The sequence below is a fragment of the Natator depressus genome, chromosome 6 (genome assembly GCF_965152275.1).
Source record: "Natator depressus isolate rNatDep1 chromosome 6, rNatDep2.hap1, whole genome shotgun sequence".
NCBI classification, from domain to species: Eukaryota; Metazoa; Chordata; order Testudines; family Cheloniidae; genus Natator; species Natator depressus.
The window spans coordinates 96,642,012-96,660,708 of NC_134239.1; the positions used below are offsets into that span (position 1 = coordinate 96,642,012).

An 18,697-nucleotide genomic window follows, 5' to 3' on the forward strand; every position below is an offset into this window, starting at 1 on the left:
ACATAACTCTATGGCTACTCTTTGTGCCTACAAGTCAGAGCAGCAAGCTCCAACATTGCTACGCAAAGCAGATCTCACCAAGTCAGGCGGGGGTGTTGGAACAATTTGTGTAGTGGGGGTGGCTGAGAGCCATTGAACCAAACTGCAAAGCCTGCATAGAAAGGAAACCGCTTCAAGCCTGGAGGTGCTTCAGCATCCATAGTTCCAGCACCTACAGCCAGGCATTTGTGAAGAGCGGCTCTATCCTGGGGTGGGGGGTGCGGGGGTGGAGATAGTGCAGCAAACCTCCCTTGCAATTAGTCCCATTGATAGCTTTTTAAAAGAGGCTATTTGTAGGGGTTGGCAAGGAGAAAATGTCTCTCACCTTGTATCAGTCACTCAGCTTCAGTAAAACTAATTTTAAAATAATTACCTTTAAAAGCCCCCCATCGCCCTAACAGGGCTCCTGGTCCTTTAAAAAAGACTCCGAATCGAGCTTTGAAAGACTCCGTTCATTCTCTGGAATGTTTAGGTCCCATTTAACCCCTTAGGGCTGGCGCTACTTTCATTCCTCGGGGCCAGCATGAAGCTGCACGCAGAGAGTAGGTTTGATGGCGGCAGTCCTTCTCCTCATTAGTGATTATTTCCACCCTGCCTTGAACGGGGCCAGCTCTGCGCTTCAGCTTTCCCTGGCTTGCACAGTACTCCTGTCTGAGCCCGGGCGAACTCGCGGCACAAGCGCCCTGGCCATGGTTTGTGACCAGAATCCTATTGATCCCTGTGGGACTCTGGAGAAGACACCTGCTGCCACCCCTGTGCTGCAAAGGTAATAAAGCCGCTAGGCGTTTGCCATCATGCAGACAACTCCTGTCACCCCCAAGCCCCTACAGAAGGGCAGGATATTCTAGTCTCCCCCCTCCCCAGTCGCGGCACTGCACCGGTGTAGAGAAATGTGTCATCTGGAAGCAAGATCAAGGTCAGGGGGGGTGGCGGTAACAGGCGGCTTCTGCTGTGCTCCGGGAAACAAAGCTCCGGGACTGGGCAGTGCAGTGAGCAGCAAAGCTTTGATGTGGCATCCGCGGAGGGAAGTTCCTGGCAAGATGGCACAGGCAGGCAGGCTGCCCTTCGCCCCTGATTTGCCCCTGGGCATTCTTTAGAGCGCACTTCTGCAATACAACCTGTCTGGGCTGCGGTCTACTCCAGGGCGCTATAATTGTAGCCTTTCTCTATCCACCTTTAAGGGCACTACACTGTGGGGAAAGGTTGGCGGGTGGAAGGGAAAGTCAAAGTGGTGGTAGCGCTGGTGGTGGTGGTGTGTGTGACAGGGTTTATAAAGGAGAGAGGGGCACAGAGTAAGGCACACAAGTCCATTCTCTAAACATTGGCCATCTCTGTTTAGTGCATCAAATAGCGTTTCCCCCATCAAGGGGCCTCAGGATGAGGTATGCCCTTGAAAAGGGGGGGAATAATTTAGACCCCCCAAATGAATTTAGAATAAGATTCAGAAACCGATGTCAAATGGTTCCACTTTTAAACTACAGATGAACAGACATTTCAAGTTCATCATGCAGTCAAAAGCAACGAATAAATACATCCCGAGACACTTCAATTGCCTTTCCCGGCTAATAAACACATGGAATTGATCGAATTCACCTATTCTCCCCTCTCTTTTCCTCTCTACCCTCCCCTATAATAACTTAAAACACAATCTGTGTCCTGCACTTTCCAGGTAGCCGTCCCCCCGCTGCCCGCCCCCGAAAGTCTATATTGTAACTTGCTCTTCAAAATTAAATAACACAGCTTTTATCTGGACTTGTTAGAACATGGCAGGCACTTACTAGTGAACTAGGAAGGGTTTGTTTTTTTTTTCTTTCCCACTGAAAGAAATGCAGACAATCTGGAACGTGTGCAACCCCCCCCCCCAAAAAAAAAAAACAAAAAACTAAAGGGGTTCTTGGCTCCGTCCAAGACATCAGTATGGGGTTTATTTGATATGTATGGCAAGACATAGTTGGCCATAAAATACATCCCCAGGTTTCTCCAGCAGTTTTAAAGTCTGGCTGGCTGATCAGGGCAATCAGAGAGAGTATTTAAAAAGATCCGTCTCTTTCCCCAAGGATATGATTGTATTGTTTTGTTGTTATTTCCCAGATAAAAGTTCTTAGAGAGGGGAAAAGAGAAAGAGAGAGAAAGAAATCGTCAGAGGTTGCATGCAAGTGAAATAACGCCATGTTGGCGGAGAGGATTATTATAATTTGGGGGGAACCTCTCCTTTTGGATCACTGGCCCCGGGAGTTTCTTTTATTTAAACCAATCCCCGTTGATAGGGTCCAATAGCCCTCAGACAGGAGAAAGGAACAGTCGCAGATCACACGGTGGCCTTATTCCTAACGGGGGGAGGAGAGGGATTCATTATGCAAGAATAGCGCTCTGTTGCCAGTGTTACCTTCTTTGGCACAGCTATTTGGCGAGAGGGCTGCAAGGAGAGCCCCTCTTAGCCATTAAAACAACTAAAGCACGCACATCGGCCCGGATCTAGACTGTAACCCTTCTAGCGCGCTTCGCATTGCCAGCGCTCCATATAGTAAGTTGCGCGTAGGCACTAATCTGATGGGGCAGACACCGCTTTCGGCAAGGGGTGGGTTAAAAAACAAAACGAAAAAAAAACAACAACCCAACCCTCAGAGCCTGACTTTGCCTCTTGGAAAGCTCTAAGTTGCAGCCCTGCGCTGCCTTCCAAGCATTCTTTAAACTAGCAATGTGGGAGGGACTCCAGGAGAGGGGGAGAGAGAGATGGCTATCAACTGAATTCATTACTGTAAACATCTCCCTGGGGTGTCAGGCAGGGAGGGGGAGAAGAGCGAGAGAGAGAGGAAAAAGCACGACTTACATTAGCAGGGAATAGTCAGATCTGGGGCATCATAACGGCTAAGGTCAGCCTGCAAGCCCGGCTGAAAGCAAGCCCAGGACGAGGAGCGAGAAGGAGACAGACGGACCCGCGTATATTCACACATAGGTGTCCGGTCCCTCTGGAGGCTGCACGGGGTCCTGGGTCTCTGTGGCTCCTCCTCATGTGATCCACGCGTCTCCGGCGGAGAAAAGACCAGGCTTGATCCGGTTCCTCCGGCTTCTCCTTCCCTTCCTTCCTCCCTTCATTTATTTATTGGGGGGCAGCGGGAGGGCAGGGAGAGAAGCGCGGAGAGAAAGCGTGCTGGGGATGCCCGCGCCCTGGGCTGCGCGTTGGAGGAGGAGGTGGAGGAGAAAGGGGGAGGATGATGCCGCTGCCTCCTAAGGGAGGAAGGAGAGAGAAGGGGAACGGAGCGCTCCGGGGAGGAGGCACAGGCAAGCGCCAGCCTGCGGGGAAGCGGAGCCTGCAGGGCGGGCTCGGGCTCCGGCAGCTTTTCGCCCGCACCGCATTGGATACTGCCAAAGGCGACCGGCCCGGCCACCACCACGGAGAAGCGCCGGCAGCTGCTGCAAAAGTTTTGGTGTGGGGGGCAAAAGGCGCAGAGGGGGATTATGATCGGTGCCGGAGAAGGACTCCCAGCCCTGCCAGGTACGGATGAGATTTCATTTCTCCCCTTTTCCTCCCTGCTAATTCCAGTTCCCCAGTAGTTTGCAGCTACCCCCCACCTCAATAGAAGGAGGTAAAAAGTTAATGATCCAGGATCGGGTTCTATACTAGAGATATCACCCTCCATCTCATTAGAGACCGTGTGTGTGTGTGTCACACACACACACACACACACACACACATTATTGAATGGTATGTGACAAGTGTCAGGAGGGTTGCTCGGCTATTTTACGCCTGTTAGTGAATTTCAGTGTAAGTTTCCTGGCCTTGGTTTGTTTCAATCAGAGTGTATTCTGAGTAGATCTCAAAGCTTTCATCCTCATCATCGCAAATCATTTTGATGACCATAGATTGTCCGCTACCATTTTACCATCCATACAAAAAACAACCCCCCTCCCCGGGCACGTATGTGCACCCCAACCTCCCCATGATCGAGAAACAAGGCTCCAGCTTTCAAAGGAAACACCTAGAAGATCTGTAGAAACGAACCTCTGAGTTATAATCTCGAGGGGTGGGAGTGGTGTTTGATTATTTTGGGGGGCAGCAGGGGGGGGGGATCTTTTTGGCAACTGGAATTTTAACAGATGAGCTAGGTTCGGAGGAGATGGCAGATCGCTTGCTGCTGACAAGCATTAAGAAATCCAAATGAACAGCCAAGGGGAGAAAAGGGAACTAACTGTACAAGCATCAGAATTCATCAGATCCCTACAGCGACATGACCAGGGGTGGGTGCATGAGTGAGAGCAAGAGAGAAAAAATTGCATCAAGTCTTCCAAATAGACAGCAGCCTCTAATGTAAATAGTCAAATCATGATGATTTAAAAAAAAAAACACAAAACAAAACACCTCTCCGTCGTGTGAGGATAAAAACAAAAACAAAACACCGGCTGCAAAGCAGATGCTGCTTTTTGGTCATGCAGAGCCACTGCTAAACAGAAAAGAAGAGGCTGGTTGCATTTTCTGGGAAGCGGGAGAGATACTAAACCCAGTCAGAGCGCTCTCTCTCTCTCTCTCTCTCTCTCTCTCTCTCACACACACACTTTTATCTACTGCATCTAACTTCTCAGAGCTTGCAAACTAATAGAATCTAATAGATCTCAAGCTTGAGCTAACGTGTGGAGACGAATCCTGCAGTCTTTACTCAGAAAAAAAAACCCAACAACCCCTAAACTTCCCATGCACCTCATTCATGGCTTCATTGAATAATGTGATTTTTACCCAAAGGCACCTTTTATTCAATCATGAATTCAGAGAAAAGTCACTGAGAGGGCTTTATATCTATATGGAAATGAAAGTGTGCATGGCGGCGGGGGGGGGGGAGGGGGGACTACACAGCACTAGCCTTCTGTCATTTTTTCAAATTAATTTAAAGGTACCGCACCAATAAATCTTTTTTTTCTCTCTCTTTGAAATAAAGAGTCGTAATGTGCATGGCTGTCATTGGGGCATGGCTCTGCAGCACCCTGATACAACAGATGCATCTAAAAGCCAGGATTACTAAATTTAAAAAGTGACTTGTAGAAAAAAATAAATAAATACAATACTGATTTATTCCAGATTGATGTTGCTCTTGAAAATGAATCCAGAATGAAACATTGCAAAATATCTATGCAACTAGCCCCTGCTACTGGGCTATGATGGGGCATTGCATATGCACCTTGAACTTCTCTATTTGTAGAGGAATTTCTGTCTAAATTGCTGTTCTCCCTCCTGACTGGGTAACCAGGCAGTTAAAAGAATGATCATGCAGGCCAGAAACTGTGTAAATGAAGCAATTCTAATCTCCGTGTTAATGCAGTGCTTGTAAAATTATCTGTGATTAGAACACTCCTCACAGTTTTCAAAGTCCAAGGCTGCAACAAAGAGGAATTGTATTGGAATGCACATGGTATTCTAAAAAGATTCCCTCCTGACACACACACATACACCCTATATTTCTTATGTTGATATTTTATCCTGGTTTGCCTCTGTCTGGATCTAATCTGAGTCACTGTTACAGGTCACATTTATATCCTGGCCTGTTGGATAGCTTGATTTAGGATTTAGGCATATCACCCTATAGCAACTCTACACCCTCCCAGTTGGAATCTGCATTACATGGGCTATGGTTTCAATCCAGAATCAAGAATGTGCTAGTCTTGAATTGCTTAAAATAGCAGATCTCCAAAGTGTAGCATCTTATCAGGTTTGATTTTTCCATACTTTTTAACAGAAGAAAAAGGTAAACTGAGGTTTACAAACTCAAAAACAAGCAGTGGTTCAAATGTCCAACTCTATCAGGCTTTCCCATTATGGCACTGTCTGTTTAACAGACTGGAAAGAGGGTGGCTTTAGGATAACATTGTTTCTGTGAAGGTGAGGGCTTTTCTTAATCATCTCTGCTACCTCTTCTTTAATCTCAAAATGAGTTCATTTTTCCCTAGATTACTTCCATATAACTTTGCGGTTTCTACCACATTGATTCAAATTCAGTCCATTAGTGACCTCTATCTGTGAGAAGTGTAGGATCAATGGTGTGTGTTTTTTCCCTCTCTTTTCTTCTCTAAAGTAGATTGAAAACATGGTATATGAATTGCTTTGCTTTTTGATACCTAGAAGTCACCTAACTTTCCTTCAATCTTCCCAAAGTAGTGTCCTCTGTTGGTAATATAATATAACAATTATTTAAACAAACAAAACAAACCCAAGTCCCAGTAAGGACTGTACTAGTAATTTAAAGAACAGGAGACATCTAGACACCTATTCCAGAGAGCACTGAGAATACGATCAGCGTTAAAAAAATTAATCAAGTACTGCCCTATGCCAGTAAAGAAAGCAGTGCCGTCCATCTAATGTTTTAATACTTACTCCAAAGCCTGATGATTGTAAGTGAAATTTTATTGCCCCAGAGTGCTGACATAACAACTGAAACTTGAGACAAACATTCATACCAGATATACTGTAGGTAGGACTTTATAGTATCAGGGTATTTATAAAAGGAAAAAAAAATCCAGCTGTGTCTATATTATGAATACATGTCAGAGATCAAGGAAAAAGGGGTCTTTATAAACAGATGGTCTCTTTTAGGTGATTATTAAACACAGTTTCTCAATACTAATTTGTCTCTTGCTTGGATCCATATTCATATTTCATGTTTTAGTTAATTATTGTTAACAGCAACTGAGAATTTAGATTAGCACATTTCTTAGGTGGGTGGACACCATTGTTTGACATGTTCCAGATTGTATTTGGTGCATTAATGCTTGGTAATATGGTGGTTTTAGGAGTTTTTTTTTTTCCTCCCTCCCCTTGGGCAGTCTTTACTCAGGAGCTTTTGTGTGTTTTTTTAATTTATTTATTTCCTAAAGAAATTAAAAGAGCTTATATTTGCAGTAGAAATATACAGATCTGCATTTACTTGTGGAAAATATTTGTGTTCTTTATTTAAATGAAGCAGAAAGATACAACAGTAAAGTTACTATTTTAAAGAAGGCTAAATTAGCATATATTGAAGACACTAGGCTTATTTCCCCTCGAGCAATGTTTTACCTTGTCCTTTCAATTAACTGACAAAGAAAAATGACCGTTAAGCATAATTATTAAACCCTATTCCTTTTTTGAGCTGTTTTATTAAAACAAACTGATTTAAAAAACCCAGCAGAACCACCACCACCACTAACCCTATGAAAAATATTTTAAATAAAAATTATTCTCCCTTCAACAAATATATTCTAGTTGCATCGAACAGTAAAATCTTGTATTAGTACAATAAACTTTGTTATTTTCAGTTGATGGCAAAGTTGTTGGAACCTTCATGTTCCCTCTCATTTTTACTTGTGATTTACGCAACTAACTGCCTTTATTTTCTTCTTTCTGACATGGCCCTTTGAAGTGAATCTAAACTAAATACTAGAACCTTTTAAAACAAATCCATCATGCTGTGGTTAGGATTCCAGAAAACTTAATGATGCATAAAGAGTTCTGCAAACACCATTTTTAAAAAAGAAAAAGAAATCTTGTGCTCGTAGTTCTATTGCTTAAAGGTCTTCCGTATGTTTTACCTCAAATGTTATTAATGTATTTTAAAAGAAACCTTCTTTGACTTAGTTTAACGTGAGGATGTATTTATATAAGTGTGCAGACCTTGTGGTTCATTCAAGAGACCAATGTCATTGAAATTGACCCCGTAGACCTTGTTCAGGCAAAACTCCCATAAACTTCCAACGATGCAGGATCAGGTCCATCCTGCTCAATCCTGCAAGGTGCTGAGCACTCTTCAGCCCCCATTGAAGTTCATGCAAGGCAAAGGGTATGCTGCATGTCACAGGAGCTGATTGGCACATTGGAGGATCTGGCCCTTACAGAGCATGAGTACCGAAAGGTCACAGAAAATTTTCTGACATGGCTTTCAAGTCAAAAGGCCACCTTCGTAATTATTAATCATGGGCCAGCTATTCAACTGATTAATATTGTAATTCTCGGTGACAGTTATGGGTTAAAGACCACAGTCACAGAAATTAAAACAAAAAGAATAATTCTGAAATATATTTGGAGCGATAACCTTTAAATACCCATGATAATCTGATCCTGCAAGTCCTTACTCATGTGGGGCCAGATCCTGACTAAGAGTTAAGCAGGAGAGGACCCTTTGTTCCTTTTATCACTCTTCTTCTCAAATGGTACCATATTAGAACTACTTGGATTGAGGGGGCCAGAAGGTGTGTGGCGGCGGGGGGGGGGAGAGGGATGATTTCTCCTCTGTTCAAAAGGCTGTTTTATGTATAATTTAATTGGGATTCTCTAAAAATAAAACAGCTCCCAGACTGGCAGACATCCAATCAGTTGCCTTTTGAAATAATGAAATAAGCCAACTGCCCTGTTCTGCACTTTTTGCTCAGGCAAGATTCCTGTTAAAATCAATGAATTTGAGTGAGAAGTGCAGGGTTAGGCCGCATGATTTTAAAATATCACCCCCTCCCATCAAAAAATTCCAGGTAAAGCTATTGGGCCTCTACTCGCAATGATTTCTGCCTACAGTAATACCTGTGCAAGCTGGTGCTAGGCACTTCTCCCACAGCAGCTATTAAAAACTGTACACAAATATTACATGATCCATTAAAGCCAGAAAAGGTCAGATCCCTGCATGGAAAGCATTAACAGCACCTTATCAGGACTGAAATAGGCTCATACTGTAAGATTGTGTCTTTCCCTACTGAAGTTGGCAGCCCATATCACTGCTTAATCAAAAAACAACAGGGAAAGTTAAATTAGAGCAAAGAGAATTTTTCACTTCTTAACCAAAGGCACAGCCTTACACCATTTAGTGACACAAATAGTTCTTAGCTATTTGGGTAGTTCCATAGAAGTAAATGAGACTTCTCTCATGCATAAGGGTTACTTGTGTGAGATGTAGAATTGATTGCATGTGTTCTAGTATTTTATATAGATACGCAAGATGTAGATACACAGACACCAATCCTCAGGGTCATAGAGTGCAACTTGATCACAACGTAGCAATCATAAGGTAAAATGCCCCCTCGGTTAAAAATTACAAACATTTCCCTCACTTTTACTCTCCTGTACTTTCCTCACATAGAAGAAAAGCAACTGCAGTAACAATGAAAGTGCAACACTACAGTGAAGATATGGGGTTTTTTTCAAGAATGTCTCCTCTGCACTGTTCTACAAAACCTCTCATGAGTGAGTAAAGTTACTGTCAGTTAAAAAAAAATATTAAATTGATTTTGTCAGTACAAACGCAACCCCAAGAAAAAGATAATTTAGAAACATTTTTTTTCTTTACTGTCAGTTTCTAGACCATGGTGTTGAGTCTTCTAGGTGCTGAGCGCTCTCAGCTCTCATTAATATCAGTCGAATTGGGAGTCAGGTCAGCACTATGAACATTCCATCTGGATTTATGTGCCTTGCTTTTGGTGATTTATTTGGTAGACTCTCTAGAAAATGATACATACAACTGCTAAACAAAACTCTATGCATGAAAAACGATGTCGTAATTTTTTTTGACTGTGGGCCCAATCCTGCTACCCTGACATATGCAAGTTGATTTTATACTGGGATAGCTAAAGCAATACAATTCCCCTAGTGTGGTTACAGTAATACCAATATAAACGTGCCCACACCGACAGGGGAGTAATCTACACTGGCTCAAGGCACATTTATACTGGTATAACTGTGTCCACACTTGGGGTTATACAAGTATTTCAGTGAAATCCCACACCCCCTAACCAACAGAGTTATATACCTGTACACAAGCTGTATGTAGGCCAGGCTTTAGGTTTGCAAAGCTGTCTTTGGGTTATTTTTTTATTGGCAAGCTGGATGTAGTGAACTATTTTGTATATGAAATTATGTTAGTTAAAGAGCTGGAGTATCTGTAAAAGTGGGAATATTTGTCAGCAGTATTTTAGCATCTCATCGTAATTTTGTTTTTGGACTGGGAGTGAAGGCATCCCTGAGTGTGAGCGATAGTTGCACCAGCATTGAAAGGTTTCTGCAGGGCTAAGTTATGCCAGTCTATGTGACTAGCTTCCTGGGCCAAATCTAGTTTGCCTCATTTTCATGAGCAATCCCCTAGAAAACAATGGCCGAGCTGGATTTGGCCTGTGATAGCTTTTGGTCTTATCCCTTATCCCTTCAGGGCTATTTACAAGCTCCATCAGGCTGGATTTTCTTTCTTAAGTCCTATCAGTTGAAAAAGTTAATGATTGCTTTATTATAAATAATAAGCATAGAAAAAATGCTTAAGGCGGTGTGAAATCAGTACTTCCAATGTTTGCTCTGGATCACAGTTAGAAGACTCCAACCAAATATAGTAATGTTCCAGTTGCATATTGCATCTCTCTTTACTGATTTACTACTGTTAGCCCCATATTATTCACTGAATCATAAAAGAGAGAGATGGAGAAGACCTATTAGGTCATCTTGTCTAGCTTAGGATTGTCCTCTGTAAATCATCCAGTCTTGTTTTAAATGTCTCAAATGTCACTTGAGACATTTTCCCCTCTCAAGTGCCCACAGAAAATGAATTGCACTTTTTAAATTTATGTACAATTATGTATTTGAAAAGGGTTCTTGTCCAGCATACATTTCAGTACCTTTAAAATGAAATTAACAAAGCCAGTCTAAAAACAAAGTTGTCTAATGCTGCAGATGGGTATACATGTAACACTGCATGAATGCAGCAGCACACTTACATGAATAAATGAATAAATAAAAGCCCTTTCAAACTGTGTCATTTAACTCTTTGTTTCAAATTGGTATATGCCCAACAGTGACCTTTGAAACATCTGGCTCTGGCTCTACGCCACAGTGCTTAGGGAGGACACTTTTGTTTTGTTTTGTTATTGTTTTTTAAGTTGATCTGCACTTCAGCGGAAAACTGTAAAATGCATCCTGCCAGTAGCACACACTTTTTGTCTGAGAAATTACTTTCACCTTTTGACAAAATTAATTTCAGAACCGCTAGCTTTAGCAGTGGGGTATAACGCAATAACAGACTTTACTCAGAGAAAAGTGTCTACTATTATAGCTTTGAAAATAGGCAATAAAAGAATATAAGGTATATCTCTCTTTGTCAAATTTGTACTCTGAATGCCGTGAACAGTGTTGGATCTCCCATCACCGTATACACACACTTTTCATAATCTCTGTAGCAGACCAGCTAACATGCTATTGCTTTAATTGCTTTATCCATGAACTGTTTTCACAAAATCTTCCATGTATATGATATTGTGTGTAGAGAATTATATTTAGGGCAGAAAGAATACCCTTTAAGCGAATTTGAATTACAAAGGCTCATTTGGCAAGTTCATTTCCTTCTGATTTTGGAGACTAATTAGTTCATACCTTCCACGTAACTGTTTATTGGACTAGGTTACATAGGTGTTATCACAGAATTTAGAGATGGAAAAGATATCTTCAGTTTTGTCTATTCTCCTTTTTGCTCTACTTTGCTGTGATAGCCAATACAGGAGTGTTCCCAAAAGTAGTACTTAGTCCAGTACAGTTTTAAATGACTCATGCAGCTGGGTTACTATTATTTCCTTTGGAAGACTATGGATCTGAGTCGCCTCCCTGGTATACCAATGTCAGATTGGTATATTTCCATTGAAATCATATCACATTACATAGATGTAAAACCAGTGTAACAGAGTAGAGAATCGGGCCCCATGGAAAACTAAATGCTAACAAGGTAATTGTTTTAATTCCAAATTGGGATAGTATGATCAATATCCTTTTAACTTGATATTTACCATCACATATGGTGTGTGGGTATACATTCTGTTACCATAGCTGTTAAATGCTCAGCTCTACTCTCAGATCTACACAGTGGACCTTTATACATCTGGAATAAATGAGGTGTTAGAGTTCCTGCCAGCAGCCCTGGAAATAAAACTGTTATCTGTCCAGATGCTCTTTTCCTGCAAAAATTTCTTATCAGCAGATCCACACATCCTTCATGTTGTGATTGGGGATTTACAGATAAAGGGGCTGTTTGATTAAAAGTAGATGGATTGGGCATCAGCGTAAGTAGATCATGTGCTACCAACTGAAACCTCTAGATCTTGAACTACTATAAGTTTCAGCAGCCACCCTAAGGATAAGGAGTAGTAGGATTGGAATTTTTTGGTATGAGTTCTTTGCCCTTTTCAAAGTTGGAAGTGTATAAATCAGTTTCTAGGGGCAATGATGACTCTGAATTTCACAACCACTCATATTTCTGTGACATTGATGGAAACTGTATTAAATCAAATACATGGGAATTCTAATTATGAGTCTCTATTATCCAGAACTTCCCTTAGGGCAGACTACCAATATCTCCTATGCAATCATATTTTACAAGTTGCAGGATGATGATTTGGTTATACATGTACCGACCAAGAGAAGATGTCCCACACCCTAACCTACTCCCTGAATATTAGTAAGAAAACAAACATAACCAAATTTCAAAAATATCGGTCTGAGTTCATAGGCTGCTTTGTGGTATATCTGGTGAGAAAACAGTCAGGGATTTTAAGGAGTTGTGTAAGTATAATCTATGTATTGGTTTCGGTTGAATGATGACCATGATTGGCAAGAGATTACCTTTGTGAACCCATCTCATGCCAGGCAGAAAGAAGAGCTATTGTGCCGTGGAAGGAAACAAATGCTAGGCTTAGCAGCCCTTACCATTAAAGGGGTGGAATTTATGTTCCTTTGCACTAACTGGGGTGAATTTATTGATGCATGTTCATATTTAGATAGTATGACTCTCTCTTATTCTACACAACACAGTCTGAGACAGGACTTTGGAAGTATTTAGTTAGTTGTGTATAGACATCCAACCAGAAAGGATCTGGTGAATAAAGCTGCCAGTTCTTTAGGCAAATTAGAACCCTCAATTAGGTTTTGTAAAGCCAAGTTTTTTACAAAAGCTAAGATAAAAACAAATATTTCATTTTTTATTTTAAATTCCAATTAAACAATCTTTTTATTTGGATTTAAATATTGCCCATGTTGTGTTTGTAACTCAAACATTGCAGCATTGTACCTGTATAGGATGAGAGCCAGCAGGGGAAAGTGGCTAGAAAATGACCAGGGAAAACAGGATGAAAGTGAGTAATCTGTAATGACTGGCCAAGCCCGGTGAAATGAAGAGGTAAACAATCAGTGTTCAAAGCAACAAGTACATCTGAGTTTCATAATGTCCACAGTTTTAATAATGTAAGCTGTTACTAATAACCCATTTGCCCCACCCCTCCCAAAAAAAAAGTAAAAGAAAAAAGGTTGGAGTCAAGAGAGGAGGAAAAGTCTGTGAGATTCCCCCAAATCATTCTCTTGAGGAATGAGCACATAGTATCAGGTTCTATTAACTTCAGATGTGACTCCTTACTAGGTTGGTGGTTATTCTGTGTCCCCATCCCTAACCCTATTCTACCTCCTCATTCTCCCTTCCTAGGCATACTTCCTTGAAAGGTCTCTGTAGTATCTGGGACGTAGGGGGGATAATGGCAGAGATATAGCTGATCCCTACCTTTCCTTGAAAAAATGGGAGATCTGTGTACAGAAAGTCCACCCCACATATGTGGATCAAAGGGGCATGATATGACTCATACTAATTAAATAAATATGTTATTTAAAATACATAATTTATAACCTAACAACATTTCTTGTAAATTGATTTCAGACTCTTGATGATTTTGATATATGTCACCTACTTTCCTAGAGCCAGGTAGATTTCTAGTGTCATTAAGCCTCTCATTTGACATTAAAAAGAATTCCATTTAAATCAGAAGAAAGCTGGAGATAGTACACTGGGGCCACAAAGGATGAAAACAATGCTAAAATTTGTAGTTATTGCTTCTTCTTTATAAGTAAATTGCTAAAAGAAGTTATCATCATGCACTTAAACATATAGCATTGTCATGTTATTTCCTGTTTCATGCTGTCCTGTTGATTAAATCCCTGGTAGGTCAAATGTTGATCAAAATCTGTAAGGATGTTATGAAATCTCTCTTTCCGCCCCCCTCAGTTGAAGGCGAGGTAGAACCTGACATTGCATTCTAAACACAGTGAAGTGATGAAAAGTGGTGCATACAATGGATTAAATCTACATTGTGTATAGGGATCTCTTTCTTTAGGCAGTACAAATTCCCTCTTATGTCAATGCCAGTTATGGGTTCATAAGGAGAAGGGAACCGACCCTTCAGGAGTAAGGATATCCTATTGATGGATGTACCTGTTGTGCGTATGAGGCTTTGTCACTTATATGATTTGTGTGTTCTCCAGGGACTGTCAGTAGTATCTGGGACAATATGCATGTGTACTTGGTGCCAGGCAATCTTGTAGAGTGTGACCAGGATCCAGTTACTACAGCCCTAAAAGAGGTAGGGGGAAAAGGCCAATGGAAAGGTGTCACTGTGTGGGTTAATACACTAGCCCTTCATACTATGAGATACATGTTCCAGGATGATTTAAATTACAAATGAAAAGAGTTTGGCTCATCTCAGCTAAACCTGTAGTGGATATTTTCCTACATGGGAAAAGCACTTCACAAATTAGAACCATTGAATGGTTTCAAGACAGGTGTGTGAATGAGCTGCATTGGCAGTGCCTCAGGAAACTTGTGAACCTGGCCATACTATGCCTGATTCATTATTATGTGTCTCCCATTTTCAAAACACTAAAATGCACCTAGAATAGTTTTTTAAAAATCTTTTCATGTGTTTGTAAGAAACCTGCATTCTGGCAGATTTTCAGAAGTCTTCTCTTCTGTGTTCCATAAAACCAGGCATGAATAAAAAATAGAAAATATAAATTTTCTATATATTTTCTGTCAGTATGTTTTTCTTTAGTTCAAGAAAAGTATCATAACTGAATTTTGTGTCCAGTTCCAATGTCTCATCCACAAGACCATCCTTCCTTCATCCTTAGTGAGGTGTATTTGCATTGGAGAGGAGATGTATTCTGGAAGCTTCCACTGCAACTATTTCTGCCCTTTTTGTCCTTTAAATAAACAGAGGACTTTAGGCTTCAGGGCTGTGAATATAGCATCATTCTTTCACTCTAAACACAATGGTGAATAGTATTATTTGTCTGTTTTGTGAAGACAAACCCTTTTCCTGTTCTAACTCAAGGCCATGGACTCAAGTAGATGCTGGGACTTTTCACCTGGAGATCATTTAAGATCAATTTTAGCATTGTCCTAATAGTTTTCTCTGGGTAGCTTGCAGACTTCAGAAAGAAATGTAGAATTTAGTAATTTAGTTTACTGAGGGATCTTTGTATCTTTTAATTCATGTTTCTTATATCAGTTTTATAACAATTGCTAGATCCTTTGCAATTCATGGATTTTCTGTCACATTTTTAGGCTCTCCTCCGTTGCTACATCTATTAAGTCTTGCTTCTCATGTGTGTTTGATCAGCATGGGCATATAATAAGCCTTTGAAAAATTTACTGGCCTAACCTTCATCTCCTTGTGTCAGAAGACTGCAGACATAATGATTTTATCGATGCAGCTCTAGACATTTGGCACTTGTATTAAATTGTAACTGATCGGTTTTAGTGAATTAAATACTTTGTCTTGCCATAGGAACACTATTGGGAGGGGCGGGGAGAGGAAGATAGCAGATGTCCTCTACTCATTTGCTACTTCGTTTTAGTTCAATTAAAACTGGAGGTGTCTGTATTCTGATATAGAGTTGTCTAAGTGAGATATTAACCATGTGAGCAACTTGCTGTTATGATGCTAAAGATAATCCATCTGTCAATAACACACAAAAGCAACGCTGCTACTTTGTGAGAGAATGTTTAACTTTAGAATTTAGGGCAAGACTTTGTATCACAGCTGTGAAACAGCAGTGGGAAGCAAAGCATGGGTGGTTTTGCTAACTGGTAGCTGGGGGGAGGGCTTAGTAGGTAAAAACTGGTTGGCCATTGCCATCACAGATTCAAAGGATATCCAAGGTGTAGATAACCTAGGAGAGTGAAGATTAGGACATTTTGATTCAATATTGATTGTATAAAAACTACTATTTTGTTACTCAGGGCTAAAATCAATGTGGCTAAATTAGGCAAATCCTGCTCTATTCTATTCTATTCTATTCTATTCTATTTATTTAGATTCTTATATCATACTCATTACTGTAGTATCCTGATGCCACTTTGTAAAATTGAAGTGCATGGACCAAAAGAGTAGAATACTGGAGTATTTTTTATGTGCTGAAAGAATATTTTTTTCATCCCGAGTGTCATCTATATATGCAATGGGAAACCTATGGACATAGGCAGAGTTTTAAGGTCAAGAATCCCTTCCCTGCACTTGCAAGTTAGTACTGACAAGTATAAGATGGGTAGCTGTGTTAGTCTGTATCCACAAAAATAACGAGGAGTCCAGTGGCACCTTAAAGACTAACAGATTTATTTGGGCATAAGCTTTTGTGGCATCTGAGGAAGTGGGGGCTTTTTACCCATGAAAGCTTTTGCCAAAATAAATCTGTTAGTATTTTTATTACTGACAATTATTTGTGGGAGCAATGGATAATATTCAGACACCTAGTGACCTAATAATAGACTGATTAGTTAGACATCAAATTACAGCTGTAATTATTAGTGCTCCAAATTCCTACTGTTAATCTTTTAAAACTAGAATGAACAGTATTTTTATCTTCCCCCACCCTCCCAAATTCACAGCACCTCCTGACTATCAAAATCATTGCATTCATAGCCATAAATATACTGGTCTTCTTGACAACATACAAGAGATCTGCTTACATGGACCTGTGATTTTGTCTATCCCAACATTTCTCATGTGTGAGAACTGAACCAGGAAAGAGTATCCAGGATCACTTATAGATATATGGACAAAACTGGCTTAATGTACGCTGTTAAGAAAAGCTCTGGGTTGATCTGGCAAGAGGAAAATCTTTTTTTCTTATCTCTAAAAATCTAATTAATTGTTTTGCATGCAGTTAATTCCTTGCTTTGCAGGCTATTCCCACCAACATGCTTTGCCTCAGAGTGTGAGTTTTTGCGAGTATGTGTGTGCAAGTGCATTTTTTTCATATGTGCTGCAACACAGAGAATGCAATGGTGCGTATTAATCACTTTTCTCATTATCTCATAATACTTACCTGACACAGCTGAGAATTATTCTCTCAATATAAATTAAATCCTATGAGACTTCAGGTCCTGATAAAGGCAAAAGGCCAGTAAGTGCAGACATGAAGGTAGAGGAGTGAAAACCAGAGTTTTGCTAACAATACTTAAAATCTTCTCTTATTTACAATGATGCAGATCTAGATTAACTCCAACAAAGCCTGTGCAATTACTTCAAAATTCACACAGCTATAATTGAGGGAAGACTCTGGCCCCTAGTTTCAAATCTTTACTTAAAGAATAGATAAAAAGGAGCTTAGGGATCTCATCCGTGTTGATGGTGGATATGTATCTACATCAGAAAAATATTGTATAATACAGAAAAATTAGCAGTCTGACTCCAGGAAAGATTCAGCACTACTGGAGACCAGGACTGCAGTGCAGTGGAGGAGCTATGTGAAAGCCCTGAACTGGAATAGCAGGTGCCGATGGAAATACTGTGAGGAATAAAGAGAGGTGACAGGAGAGATGCTTATATGCTCCATATATTAAACTAATCAATGTGCTTGCAGATGCCGTGTGATCATGCAATGCATCAGTCATTTGCAAGCTTTATTTATATATAGGACCTACACATAATTTTCTTTCTATTTGCTTATTCAGTGGTAACTTTTAAAATTCAGTGGCAGAGTGACCAATATTTTAAAATGAAGGGGTGTAGCCAAGGGCACGTTTGCTAACAATGGACAATATTATAATTGGGATCTTCCATGGGTGCACATGGGCTCCTCCATCCCTTGCCTGGGCAACAGGAGTCTCTGTGCTCTGGGAAGAAAAGAGGAACTGCTCCCTCCATGCACTGCAATGGGGGCTGAGAGGAAGCAAGGACATATCCCTGTGTCCCATCCCCTTCCCCTCTGCTGCAGTGGGTCACAGAGCAGGCCAGGAAAACAAAGGAGCAAGATGCACAAACCTGAGTTAACCAGGGTGCTCAGTTCTGCCCTGTCACATAATACTTTCAGGAGCTTCCCTTGGGGCAAAGTAGTTCAGCACCACCAGTAGCGAGCACAAGGCTGCGCCTTAAAGAAACAATCTAGCCCAGAGTATTCAGTTCAACAAACCTAATTTAAAATCATGCTAAAGCTGAGACACAAACAAGGCCGAGAAAGGCCTTCACAAACACATTAAACTGCGTACAGGACCTAGCTATCTCAGCACATAGACTATGGGCCCCCTGTGGTTTGAGATAGAGGATGAAAATTGTAAAGACTCAGAAAATATGAATGGGTGTCATTCCTATTGTACAATGAAAGCAGATACTGCATGCCCTCTCTGTACAGAATTCTCATTGAACTCCAGGGAAGTGTTATACATAGATGTCTTCCAGGCACCATTCACAGCTGGTAACTTAACAGAATTACTCTTCCTCGGGAAGGGTCTATGTCTGGGAAACTGCTGCTTCACTGCCCTGGAGTTCGCAGTGCACAAGCAAAAAGAGGGCTGGTGGCATATGGGAGCAGGACTTTGTGTAACAGACCAGCAGCCACAGCAAAGACCTGGGGAGACCT

The 18,697-nt window shown here is 41.0% G+C and overlaps 1 protein-coding gene across 3 annotated transcripts in view; it reads left to right on the plus strand.

The window, feature by feature from the left end:
• The first annotated feature begins 703 nt into the window (after window positions 1-703).
• The window catches only part of FLRT2 (fibronectin leucine rich transmembrane protein 2), a 74,671-nt gene continuing 56,677 nt past the window's right edge, over window positions 704-18,697 (plus strand). The window contains exons 1-2 of one of the 3 annotated variants that reach the window (XM_074956075.1): window positions 1,978-3,535; window positions 9,129-9,232. The gene's annotated coding sequence lies outside the window, so the exon portion shown is untranslated. Of the gene's footprint in view, window positions 806-1,977; window positions 3,536-9,128; window positions 9,233-18,697 lie in introns of those variants that run through there. The other 2 variants (XM_074956074.1, XM_074956073.1) reach the window with 2 other exon arrangements.